This window comes from Rhodnius prolixus, unplaced genomic scaffold, assembly GCF_049639745.1.
Source record: "Rhodnius prolixus isolate KJV_2025 unplaced genomic scaffold, Rpr scaffold_1, whole genome shotgun sequence".
In the NCBI taxonomy this organism is placed as follows: Eukaryota; Metazoa; Arthropoda; class Insecta; order Hemiptera; family Reduviidae; genus Rhodnius; species Rhodnius prolixus.
Genome location: NW_027411581.1, coordinates 66,559,099 through 66,573,135, shown reverse-complemented (window position 1 = coordinate 66,573,135; position 14,037 = coordinate 66,559,099). Strand labels below are relative to the sequence as shown.

The 14,037-nt window shown below is 33.7% G+C and overlaps 1 long non-coding RNA gene across 2 annotated transcripts; it reads right to left on the bottom strand.

Moving 5' to 3' along the window:
• Positions 1–6,239: 6,239 nt before the first annotated feature.
• LOC141446211 (uncharacterized) lies at positions 6,240–12,794 on the bottom strand. Of its 2 annotated transcripts, XR_012453580.1 has the most exons (7): positions 12,444–12,794; positions 12,300–12,375; positions 11,013–12,205; positions 10,754–10,941; positions 10,500–10,649; positions 9,107–9,290; positions 6,240–8,014 (listed from the first exon to the last, which is right to left on the bottom strand). It is a non-coding gene; the product is annotated as an uncharacterized lncRNA (long non-coding RNA). The 2 variants fall into 2 exon arrangements; XR_012453579.1 differs by having other exon boundaries at positions 11,013–12,375.
• Positions 12,795–14,037: the final 1,243 nt, after the last annotated feature.

Below are 14,037 nucleotides of genomic sequence, written 5' to 3'. Positions count from 1 at the left end.
ATCCAAAAAAATTGGGAAGGAAAGAAATCATCCAGGCGGAATTTGGCCGCATAATTACGGGTGAGAAGAATTCACTGTGCGAAGAATCTCCACTTCCCGAAGGGTAGCAGAAGGGAACATCAGCAACAACACCACCACCAACAACAACAACAGTGTGAGATATAATCAGTTTGTTAAAATGAAAAGCAATAACAAAAAAACAATTACACGCTTTTTAAGCAACATTTACAGACCACTAATAAACTTAATAAGAAAAAAAACCAACAACGAGACGAATTGGTTACTGTACGTTTTTTGGTTGGATCCAAAAAAATTGGGAAGGAAAGAAATCATCCAGGCGGAATTTGGCCGCATAATTACTGGTGAGAAGAATTCACTGTGCGAAGAATCTCCACTTCCCGAAGGGTAGCAGAAGGGAACATCAGCAACACCACCACCACCAACAACAACAACAGTGTGAGATATAATCAGTTTGTTAAAATGAAAAGCAATAACAAAAAAACAATTACACGCTTTTTAAGCAACATTTACAGACCACTAATAAACTTAATTAGAAAAAAAACCAACAACGAGACGAATTGGTTACTGTACGTTTTTTGGTTGGATCCAAAAAAATTGGGAAGGAAAGAAATCATCCAGGCGGAATTTGGCCGCATAATTACTGGTGAGAAGAATTCACTGTGCGAAGAATCTCCACTTCCCGAAGGGTAGCAGAAGGGAACATCAGCAACACCACCACCACCAACAACAACAACAGTGTGAGATATAATCAGTTTGTTAAAATGAAAAGCAATAACAAAAAAACAATTACACGCTTTTTAAGCAACATTTACAGACCACTAATAAACTTAATTAGAAAAAAACCAACAACGAGACGAATTGGTTACTGTACGTTTTTTGGTTGGATCCAAAAAAATTGGGAAGGAAAGAAATCATCCAGGCGGAATTTGGCCGCATAATTACTGGTGAGAAGAATTCACTGTGCGAAGAATCTCCACTTCCCGAAGGGTAGCAGAAGGGAACATCAGCAACAACACCACCACCAACAACAACAACAGTGTGAGATATAATCAGTTTGTTAAAATGAAAAGCAATAACAAAAAAACAATTACACGCTTTTTAAGCAACATTTACAGACCACTAATAAACTTAATTAGAAAAAAAACCAACAACGAGACGAATTGGTTACTGTACGTTTTTTGGTTGGATCCAAAAAAATTGGGAAGGAAAGAAATCATCCAGGCGGAATTTGGCCGCATAATTACTGGTGAGAAGAATTCACTGTGCGAAGAATCTCCACTTCCCGAAGGGTAGCAGAAGGGAACATCAGCAACAACACCACCACCAACAACAACAACAGTGTGAGATATAATCAGTTTGTTAAAATGAAAAGCAATAACAAAAAAACAATTACACGCTTTTTAAGCAACATTTACAGACCACTAATAAACTTAATTAGAAAAAAAACCAACAACGAGACGAATTGGTTACTGTACGTTTTTTGGTTGGATCCAAAAAAATTGGGAAGGAAAGAAATCATCCAGGCGGAATTTGGCCGCATAATTACTGGTGAGAAGAATTCACTGTGCGAAGAATCTCCACTTCCCGAAGGGTAGCAGAAGGGAACATCAGCAACAACACCACCACCAACAACAACAACAGTGTGAGATATAATCAGTTTGTTAAAATGAAAAGCAATAACAAAAAAACAATTACACGCTTTTTAAGCAACATTTACAGACCACTAATAAACTTAATAAGAAAAAAAACCAACAACGAGACGAATTGGTTACTGTACGTTTTTTGGTTGGATCCAAAAAAATTGGGAAGGAAAGAAATCATCCAGGCGGAATTTGGCCGCATAATTACGGGTGAGAAGAATTCACTGTGCGAAGAATCTCCACTTCCCGAAGGGTAGCAGAAGGGAACATCAGCAACAACACCACCACCAACAACAACAACAGTGTGAGATATAATCAGTTTGTTAAAATGAAAAGCAATAACAAAAAAACAATTACACGCTTTTTAAGCAACATTTACAGACCACTAATAAACTTAATAAGAAAAAAAACCAACAACGAGACGAATTGGTTACTGTACGTTTTTTGGTTGGATCCAAAAAAATTGGGAAGGAAAGAAATCATCCAGGCGGAATTTGGCCGCATAATTACGGGTGAGAAGAATTCACTGTGCGAAGAATCTCCACTTCCCGAAGGGTAGCAGAAGGGAACATCAGCAACAACACCACCACCAACAACAACAACAGTGTGAGATATAATCAGTTTGTTAAAATGAAAAGCAATAACAAAAAAACAATTACACGATTTTTAAGCAACATTTACAGACCACTAATAAACTTAATAAGAAAAAAAACCAACAACGAGACGAATTGGTTACTGTACGTTTTTTGGTTGGATCCAAAAAAATTGGGAAGGAAAGAAATCATCCAGGCGGAATTTGGCCGCATAATTACTGGTGAGAAGAATTCACTGTGCGAAGAATCTCCACTTCCCGAAGGGTAGCAGAAGGGAACATCAGCAACACCACCACCACCAACAACAACAACAGTGTGAGATATAATCAGTTTGTTAAAATGAAAAGCAATAACAAAAAAACAATTACACGCTTTTTAAGCAACATTTACAGACCACTAATAAACTTAATTAGAAAAAAAACCAACAACGAGACGAATTGGTTACTGTACGTTTTTTGGTTGGATCCAAAAAAATTGGGAAGGAAAGAAATCATCCAGGCGGAATTTGGCCGCATAATTACGGGTGAGAAGAATTCACTGTGCGAAGAATCTCCACTTCCCGAAGGGTAGCAGAAGGGAACATCAGCAACAACACCACCACCAACAACAACAACAGTGTGAGATATAATCAGTTTGTTAAAATGAAAAGCAATAACAAAAAAACAATTACACGCTTTTTAAGCAACATTTACAGACCACTAATAAACTTAATAAGAAAAAAAACCAACAACGAGACGAATTGGTTACTGTACGTTTTTTGGTTGGATCCAAAAAAATTGGGAAGGAAAGAAATCATCCAGGCGGAATTTGGCCGCATAATTACGGGTGAGAAGAATTCACTGTGCGAAGAATCTCCACTTCCCGAAGGGTAGCAGAAGGGAACATCAGCAACAACACCACCACCAACAACAACAACAGTGTGAGATATAATCAGTTTGTTAAAATGAAAAGCAATAACAAAAAAACAATTACACGCTTTTTAAGCAACATTTACAGACCACTAATAAACTTAATAAGAAAAAAAACCAACAACGAGACGAATTGGTTACTGTACGTTTTTTGGTTGGATCCAAAAAAATTGGGAAGGAAAGAAATCATCCAGGCGGAATTTGGCCGCATAATTACTGGTGAGAAGAATTCACTGTGCGAAGAATCTCCACTTCCCGAAGGGTAGCAGAAGGGAACATCAGCAACACCACCACCACCAACAACAACAACAGTGTGAGATATAATCAGTTTGTTAAAATGAAAAGCAATAACAAAAAAACAATTACACGCTTTTTAAGCAACATTTACAGACCACTAATAAACTTAATTAGAAAAAAAACCAACAACGAGACGAATTGGTTACTGTACGTTTTTTGGTTGGATCCAAAAAAATTGGGAAGGAAAGAAATCATCCAGGCGGAATTTGGCCGCATAATTACTGGTGAGAAGAATTCACTGTGCGAAGAATCTCCACTTCCCGAAGGGTAGCAGAAGGGAACATCAGCAACAACACCACCACCAACAACAACAACAACGAAAACCAAAATATTTCAGGAAGTGGAAAAAAAAAACAACAAAAAGACGGCTGTGCGCATTAATCTCCAGAATGGTAATGATGGGGGGAAGATGCCAGTTTTGACAAATTTCATTCAAATGCATTTTTAATGGTTTTGCAATTAATCTAATATGTAATTAATTTTAATTAATTAATTAATTTTAATGTAATTAAAGAATAAAAATCAACCTGGACGTTGATACATTTGGTGTTTTTTTTCGATAACCCAGTTTCCTAAAAAACGGAAATAAGTGTCAAGTGTGGCATCTTCCCCCCACTTACACAAAAATTATTGTAAGTTTCTGCGCGGACGGTATCGTTTGACCAGCTGCTTCTTATTCATTCATTGGCTAAATTCCTTTCTAAAACGATTTTTCAACAATCTTTACTTTTTCAGTTTGCAAACATGACAAGATGCGCACTTCCATTCAACAATTGTGCCAGAAAGAGACGCAAACCAAACTAAATTAAGTAATCAGTCCATGGAGGACTATATTAGGAACACGTTAGAGACTGTGGAAAAGTTAAGGGTTATAGGAGAAGAAATAAAAGATTTTCACGTGGCAGCATTGCTATTAAGTGGCTTGCTAGAAGAGTATAGTACACTTGTAACGGCACTGGATGCGAGGCCAGATGATCAGTTAACTTTGGAGTATGTGAAAGGAAAACTCGTGGACGAATTTAAAAGAAAATGTGGAAATGTAAGTGGAAATGAGATTCAAATGTTTTCATTGCAAAAAGTAAGGCCACATAAAAGCAAACTGTTATAAGCTGAACAGAAATAAAGACAGGCTACTTTTTGCTTTACATATAGACCGATCACACTCAGTCCATGAGCAGACCAAGACAGAAGACACACCAACCCTGAAATGTAATAGTATTACTTTCTAAACTAGGTATAAATAATTTTTGTAAATTTCGTTTTATTATACTTATTCATTTCAATAGAATCATTGTTAACAAACTGTAAATATGTTCCACAGCCCTGAAGATGACCTAGTCCCTAGGTCGAAAGCTCGGCAAAATAAATTTTACTCGACTGAAATGGCAGTTATTTTTTCATCCTATTGTTATGATAGTTTTAGGTTGTTTTAATTATCATTTATTTATTGTATTAATTTCTTATTGCGCATTAATAAGCACTTGTTTAACTTGATTCTGTTTATGTATTAGCTTATACGTATTTGTATACTTAAGTGAGTTATGTTTATTCCTATGATTAATTAGTACTTTTGATTAAATTGTAATTTTATTAATGTAACTCATTTGATCGGGGGCGATCACGGTCAGATTTGGCCAAGTTGTAGGTAGATTTAAATGCTTGGTATTAGAGTGGCAACCCTGTTGAGGGTGTATGAGTAGGGATGACCGTTAGGGGTGGCTAGAGGGTTGCAGGTAGTAAGAGACATTCCTCAGTTTAGTTTGTGACACTCTTTATCTTATGTTATGCTTTATGTTTGTTATGCCTTATGAATTATGTGAATAAACTATATTTATGTTAGATTGGTGTTTATTCAAACCCTCAAGTATTAAGTATATAATTATTATTGTTTCAGTGTTTTAGTTTTGTGTTTTCTCTAATTTATTTTTCTTATTATTTACAATTATTAATTTCTATGTGAATTTATAAAAAAAACTTGTCTATGCTTAGCAACCTTTTCTGATATAATCAGTGGTGAAAATCAGTGATTACGTAAAAAATGAAAAATAGTAATAAAAAGACAACATTTACACGATGGTTAAGCAACATGATATACACACCTCTCACAAACTTTATAAGAAAAAAAGCCGCCAACAACAACAACATGGACTAGATGCACGCGCAGTAATTGACGTTCCTAGGCATCTCCACTACTGTTTATTGTCTCTCCACTTGTTACAATAGTCCGTACCCTCACATAGTAGCCATTGTTAATTACAATATAAACTCTCTTGGTTATAAAAAAAATATAAATATATACGCCTAAAGCATACTTTGTAACAACTACCTGTCTGTAACGAGAGAACACTGTCCGGTGGCAGGCAGTGCACTGAAAAAAAGCTCCGGGCGCCAACAACCTTTGATGTTGGCGCGCCTTAAATCATTAAAAAAAAACTACCTGCATATCAAGATAAGGTTTTTAAAATTTTTCCTTAATATGTAAATATGTAAAGGAAACATCTGAACCAAATATAATTTGATGAGTGTATATAGGCGCTAAGCTTGAAACCTCAATTTCTGTATCATTTCAAATTTGTGTACATATGTAAAGTTTTGTAAATAAATATTATTATTATTATTAGTTAATTAATTTTGGACATATTTTCTCATTTTCTCAATTAAACTTCTTTCTTTTATGTGGTGCCAATGTTGTGAATAAAGAAATTTGACTTGAAATAATTATTTGTTATGGGTATTTTGTGAAGTTAGTGTATATTATAAAATTGATATTTTGATACAAATTTAAACAAATTTAGTTGTAAAACTCTCATGGGATTGTAGGAGGCTCCACCCTCAAGAGTCACTTAATAATAATTATAATAAATTTACATCTGATTAAATACATAATATGTAGATTGTTTTAAACATATTATTGTATACAGGGTGTTCAGCATAAGACTACGGTACCTTCGGGAGGCGATTCTGGGCATCATTTGCAACAAAAAATTCCATATAAACTATGGCCCGATTCGGCTCCGTTTTATAGATATTTTTAATTTTATGTTTTTTCAAGGTGTTACTACTTTTTAGCAAACAGTTGCCTATATTTCTCAAACTATTATAGCTGCAGCAATTTCAATTAGCTCATTAGAAAGAAGGTTAAATTTCCTTTTAAATAAGCTAATTTATATTTCAAAATAATAATATTAAGTATTTCAAATTGTGGCCCAAACATAAGAAATAGCAAGTTTCTAATTTTTTCCAAAAACTTGGACTTCATTTTTCTCAAAAACATTTTATATGAAAAAACCGTGCACTATTCAGGAAAAACATCTACATACGATCACCTTTCGAACGGTATACAATAATTGGGGTTATGTTAAAAATTGATGCGCAGAAATCTGTGATTAATAGCAAAAAAGTAGGCCTCAAAACAGCGTCGGCATTATGAAAGGAATTCACCTACCATAAGAATATAACTATCAGAATCGTCAAATCCAGTACGATGTTTTGCAAACGTGTAATTTAATAATTAATTTATTTAAGAACTATTTTCAAAAATACATAATTTACATTATAAATGATAAAATAAAATAAAAAGAAGAAATTACGACTGATTTAATAATTATTAGTAATAATAAAGTGATTTAATAAAATTATTGTGTTTTTTTTTAATTGACTAATTTCTTTTTATCTGTATATATTTCTATTTTGTTTTTATTTATTTTGATTTTCTTATCTTAAAGTAACTGCTAGGATTAATGGGGTTACACAGATTTGTATTTAGTTAATAATTTAGTTAATTTTTCTATATTGTGCCTAACCTTTGTTGTGAGTTTTATTATTCAAAAACAATATAATTTGAATTTGATTAATGGGGTTACACTGGGCTAGTATGTAATCAAATGTTGATATAGACATTCGAAAATACGCATGAAACTTGCCAGGATGCTCCCGAAGTTGTTGGTACAAGTGATGAAATTCACCAAGTTCATTTCTAAACTTATTTATGTCATGTACACTGCAGCTCCTACTACTAAGCTGCTGCAAATACCAAAGTTTCGACGAAAAATTCCCATATAAAAATAGTTCCTCCGTCTTGTTTTGTCAAAAGGAGAACGCGACTAAACTCGTCACTATGTGCATGCGAATCTTTGCTCGCTGCTCGTCGCTCTCTTTGATCTGAAGCAGCTATCATCGCCGCTTTGCTCGCCGCTCCACTATGTTTCCAGCCTTAGCCCGCTCGGCTACCGCGTCACCTTGAAATGTAGACCACTCTATTATCTAATCTCCTCCTCCCGCCGTCCAGCAATAACGGTTGAGAGAAAATGAATGTCTCCCGCTTTCCACCAAATCTTCACACAATAAGTGGCCGGAGAAAAATAACAAAAAAAGGAATATACTCCTCTTACCTTGAGGCTTCCGAGAGTGTATCAGAAAGACAAATTACAAACATAGGTACTTCCTTCCTATTTTCCTCTTTTCGCCTCCACCTTTTCCTCTAAATACGGTCTTCCTTGACTTCACCCCTGTAAGGAAGAGAGGGAGCACTGGTACAAAAACGCCTCTCGTTCTCCTGACAAATTACACACCTTTATTTTAATACAGGAAAATAACAAAAAACAAAATCCTACGAACTTATCTTCGTAACACCAAAAGAAATAAATAAACTAATAAACTAATCATAAAATAATAAATGAAAATTATACAATATCTCTTACAAAAAAAAAAGGAAAAATAAAATACTCTCGTTTTAAATAAAACTCTAAACCAAAAAAAAGAACCCGAATTCCGCCACTAAAATACCCGCTAAACCTTTGTCCCCTCTCTCATTTTTCCTTTTTTTCTTTTCCAAAGACGACCGACATGTAACACTTATATACAGACATAAAAAAAAAAAATTTTTAGAAAATTCAAAACTGTCCCCACAGTTCAACCCGCAACTATTGACTGTTTAACAAGGCCTTTATTTACCGTAGGTTTTATATAGCTATATAAATATGATGAAAAGAAGAAAATGCTGTAATTTCCTCTTATCTGTTGATGGGTAGACTCGTGATATTTTCCCTGCGATTCTCTGGTAGTTTTCTCGACTACAACTCCACTTCCGTCTTTACTACTTTGATCCCTCTTCAGGTGATTCGCCACGCACACTGGGCTGGCAAAAAAGGTAGTAAAGAATTTTCCAGACAGGAAAGAAAATCCGGTGAACACCGTAAGAATTGTGTCGCACCACCTTGCTTCGCAGCCGGCTTGCTCCTCCTCTCTCGGGCCTGTTAACTTTCCCCACACGCCCTGCACCACACTCTATTGTTCATCTATCTACTATTCCATGGTTATACTGTTTATATTTATCTCTGTTACCATGTTCCCCACAATTTTTATTTTTTTATTTTTGTCGCTCTGCTACACTCTCCACCTCGAAACGGAAACGCATTCATTTTCTCTCTTCTCCCCTTTTACCCCTTTTTTCCTTTTCCATTCTCTAACCCCAAATTTAACCCAAAATTCCATGGGGGTATACCCGCACCGTAACACAATATGTCGGAAGAAAGTGCTCCGCACTCTATGGTTGGACAAATTACCAGATGCTATTAAGAATGGGTAAAAGACAAAAAAAAAAAAAAAAAAGAATCAAGTATTTTATTAATAGAGTGCATAAACTTACCATTCTGGCATGATATCTATGGGGACCTTTACTTGACAATAGGCGCTTGTACTTTCTGCAATTCTGGCGAATACTGCGCCAGCCATCTTTTTGGGTTTTTTTTTCAACCATTTCTTGAAATATTTTGGTTTTCGTTTGTATAATTATGTTGCCTTTCCATCTGGTAAATTTGGTTCCTTTGTTGCTTGATGAAACATTTTTATTACTTTTACTCATTTTACAATATAAAAACAACTGCTTTATATGTGAAAAGGTGGCTAAACATAAACAAGTTTTTTTATAAATTTACAAAGAAATTAATAATTAATATTACACATGCCATATAGATATTAATCGCTGCGTTCTTTTTTTTTTTTTGTTTTTAATAAATATCTAGTCACTTGTAAATGAAAAAATATACACATGTAAATAGTGAAGAAGGGTGTATTTTACTGTCTAATATTAAAGGTGCAATATTGGAGGGGGGCCGAAATGTGAATGACGTATTATTTTGTACAGTAAAAGCTCTTTATTCGCGGGGTATATGTTCCATAAATATGCCGCAAATACAGAAACCGTGAATACGGAATGGTAATTTATAAGGGATTATAGGGGATACGTTCCTAGGTGACAAAATAAAAAAAAAACAAATATATAAAAAAATCAATTTAATTGAAGTTTTTGAACATTTTGATTAATTATCTTAAGGCTTAGGCAATGGTTTGAAGAATTTTGTAATTTTCTCTTGCTTGGCAGTTTTTAAAAGCTTTTGTTTGCAGTCAAAGTTTGAACTTGCCACTACAACTACCATCAGGTTCTTTAAAATGAGCGTAAAGATACTTTGCCTTCTCCCGGACCATTGGACCACTCAGGGGCACCCTTTCTTTGGATGCGGTCTTCGATCCATAATGACAACGCCACTTCCATTTTTTCTATTGCTGGATCACGAACAATTGCTTTCATTCTGTGCGTTTACATTCTCAAAATCACCGATCGCGGCGAAGGCGGCTTATGTCAAAGTCCTCGGCGATATCATTTAACAACATACTTTAGGCAAAGTTGTAATAAGATCTATTTTACTTTTTTTATTAGTCCATTTGACGGCATTTACAAAGGATATTGGGTTGGATACCTATTGGAATCCTTTTATTATCATAGTGTACTTCCGCGAATATAGGAATTGGGTCGCATTTTTTTAATCCGCGAATAGTGAAAACGCGAATGAAGGAAGCGCGAATAAGGAGCTTTTACTGTATATAATAATAAGAAATATTGATGATAAGCGGGTTGTGTAAAAACTATATTGCGTAAACAAAATCCAACATTTTGCATCCCTTCTCGTGGTATACACCTCAAATCTTAATACGCTTTCAAAAAACTTCAATATCAAATAATAATAAGCCATACAAATTACCTTCTAATATAAGATCTATCTGTTTTATCTCTCTTTTAACTTTCATTCTCTCAACAAATAACAAATTATTTTCAAATTCATAAATACATTATGAATATATCAAAAACGTCTTGAAGAATATCCTCTTTGCTACTTGCTTTTCACCAACATCTACAAAATCAAGTGTCAAAAAGACCAGGGGACTTTCAAACAAAATGTATTCATCAACTATCATCATTATAAAAACAATTAATTATTACAGATACTCCACTCACCTTAATTTTTCCTTCAAATCTATACACTTTTTCCATAAATATTTGTTTTCTCAACTGCAATAACAGAAAAATCCCCTGCAATTCATTCCCATCGTTCCTTTCCTACTAAAACAGCCATTATTTTTATATTTTATCTTCCCCTTTTTCATCCTACCTTTCTATTTCACTTCTTCAATAACTAAACAAAACTATTAAAAAACACTATTACCAAATTTCATTTTACAATTGAAGTAAAGAATCAAATAGTTTTCTTACTTACATTTAATGGTTCAGATGATAGTTCAAATGATGTACTATCAGTGATGTAAACAGATGTAGCAAATATTTTTCACCAAAAATAATTCAATCACAATTCAATTAAAGAGAAATAAAATATATTCAAAATCAAAGCAAAGTTCAAACAACTAATCGAATGCATTACATTAACAAAATGAAAACATTACAATCCTCATTATGATTATACCTCAAATGCTGCCTGCACTGCTTTCAATTATTCTAATCCAAACTACTAAAAACACATCATAAACCCGAATATCACTTATACATATTTCAACTATTCTTATTATCACAAACAAATTTATTTCAAATGATTAATTTATATAAACAAAAAAAAGTATACAAAACTTCTTCAACAGTACGCAATTTTCTTCCTACTTGCCAACTAATTCCAAGTAGTCATACTATTTCCAGTGCTAATATTATCTTTAAAGTACGATTGTTAACAATAAATTCATTAACATACTATACTATTTATTATGTTATTATTAATAAATACATATGTTCTAGAAATATGGTATTTACCGTAATTTTCATCAAAATCTATTCACTATTATATTATTATTTATTTATTATATAAATATAGTAAGCTGTTAAAATTTGCAGTAGTACTTACGAAGCCCGCTAGAAGGCATGGCATGGTCATTAGCTAGTACAACTCATGCAACTGCTTCATTCTTTTTCACTTTTCTTTTAATTCTTCAATCTTTTTTCTTAACCAATCCATCATTAATGCACAAAAAAAGAAGTTTCTATCAACATAAATCTAATTCATCAATCAAAACTAAAATAACCATCAAATTCAACTATCATATACCTACTGCTCCCCGTTTGACCCGATGTAAGAACCGCTTGCTAACCATAGCCAGGCGGTCGGCATTTCCAATGCTGGTAATTTCATTTGGTAGCTTATTCATCATTAATTAAGTAAATAATCCTTTCTTAATTTTTTTTAACTCTTTCATCAATCCAAATTTACAATATTCCCATTCATTATATCCACAAAATAATAACAATTATTTTAATTATATATTCCATTTTCTAATCTAAATCAAACATTTAATACATTCAATTCACTTTCAAAATAAACAAAAATTACTTCAGTCCAGTCACTACAAACAGTATAATCACTCATTTATTGAGGCGCCACGATAGCCGAGCGGTTAGAGGCGAGACCTGTAAAGTTATTATGTATTGTGGTTTAGTGGGTTCGATTCTCGGACTCCTATGCCTTGGATTTTATTTTAATGGTTAAATAAAAGAAATTTACAGTAAAGTATGTTTACTAATCGCCTCTGTCCTCGACACCTAATTGGTTGGTAGTTAGTTGCGAGGTAAAAGCCTGCCTGAAAAAAATAGGCGATTACTACACTACTTTTTTTTAATTCATTTATTTAAATTAATATCAACTCACTCCACATGTGTGTGTGTGTCACAAGTGTGTAGCCAGCCAACCAATTTATCCCGCGCTATTCACAAACCTACCGCTCTTTCTGACATTACTGCCAGTCTGTGTAAATAACATTCATTCTCCAAGTGTCCATTATGATCTTGATGGTTCACTATCACCAAACACTAGAAAAGTCCCTGAAAAAAAACAATTCTTCCCCATAGACGACCACCTTCTAGAAGCCCCACAAATAATTTATTTCATATAAATTTAAAAAAAACAGATAGAAGAAAAAAACTAATTATTATTTTCTTTCATTGTTAAACGTAAAAAAAAAATCAAAACAAAAACTTCAATAACTTATTACATGCAATATATCATATGTTATATCCTAGGCCAATATTCCTTTAATTATTAAATAATTAATATGATTTAAAGCGATTAAAATATTCCCTCAAAACCTATATAATTGTTGGTTGATGAAAAAAAAAAAAAATTACACCTTTAAAGCAGGATATTCCCTATTGTATTATTAAAACTGTCCGGTAGGATGTGCGCCTTAGTTGAGGAAATATTTCAAGCCTTTGAAAATGAAGAAATATGGGAGGTTACGTTTTGTGATTTGAGTAAAGCTTTTGACATGGTATCACATGAAATATTGTTAAATAAATTGCAGATCTACGGCATAGAAGGAGGACAGTTGGAATTTTTTAAGCAATATCCTGATGGGTAGAATGCAATATGTGTCACATTTAGGAGAAACATCGGAATTAAAGTATGGAGTTCCTCAAGGCTATGTTTTGGGACCGCTCCTTTGATGTTGGTGAGTGCTCCTCAGGAAACTTTTTGCTTTATGCGGACGACACCACACTCATAACAAAAGATAAAATTTATGATAACGTTCGGAAAAAGTACCTCTAATGGCCAGATGTTTCTGGAAAAGTGGTTAATACTAAAACAATTATCTTTGAATAAAGGGAAAACCACAACAAAGGTTTTTAATCTAATTCAAGAACAAAATGACCCACCTTTCAAGTTTTTAGGCATTCAAATCTCTCCTGGAAAGGTTACTTACTACAGATGCTGAGTGGTAAGCTGGCACGATTGATTTACCTATTTACAAAAGCTAAGAGATGTGTGGTATCTCTGGAGGTTCTGAAAACAGCGTATTTCGGTTTGTTCCTAGTCCAAGCTGAGTTATGCACTGTTACTATGGGGAGCAGCCTCAGATGCAAAAATCATATTTAAAATGTAGAAAAAAGGGCCTTACGAATCATGTTTCATAGTAGAAAAATGGACAGCTGTTAACCATTATTTAAGGAGAATGGAATATTAACGCTTACCGTCGTTATCTATTTATGCGAATATTAATGCATATAAAAAACAGTGAGAAAAATGTTTTAAGAAGTGATGAACATTCCTACAATTTAAGGCTACATTTGCCTAGAAGGAGATTGTTTAGATCCGAGCAAGGCGCCGAGCTTGATGGCAGCAAATTCCACAATCAATGAGAAATACAAAACAGAAGGCATTTCAAAAAATTATTAAAGACTTTTTATTGAATAATACATTTTATAAAATAGAAGACTTCTTGGTAAATCTTTACAATAGCTCCCCA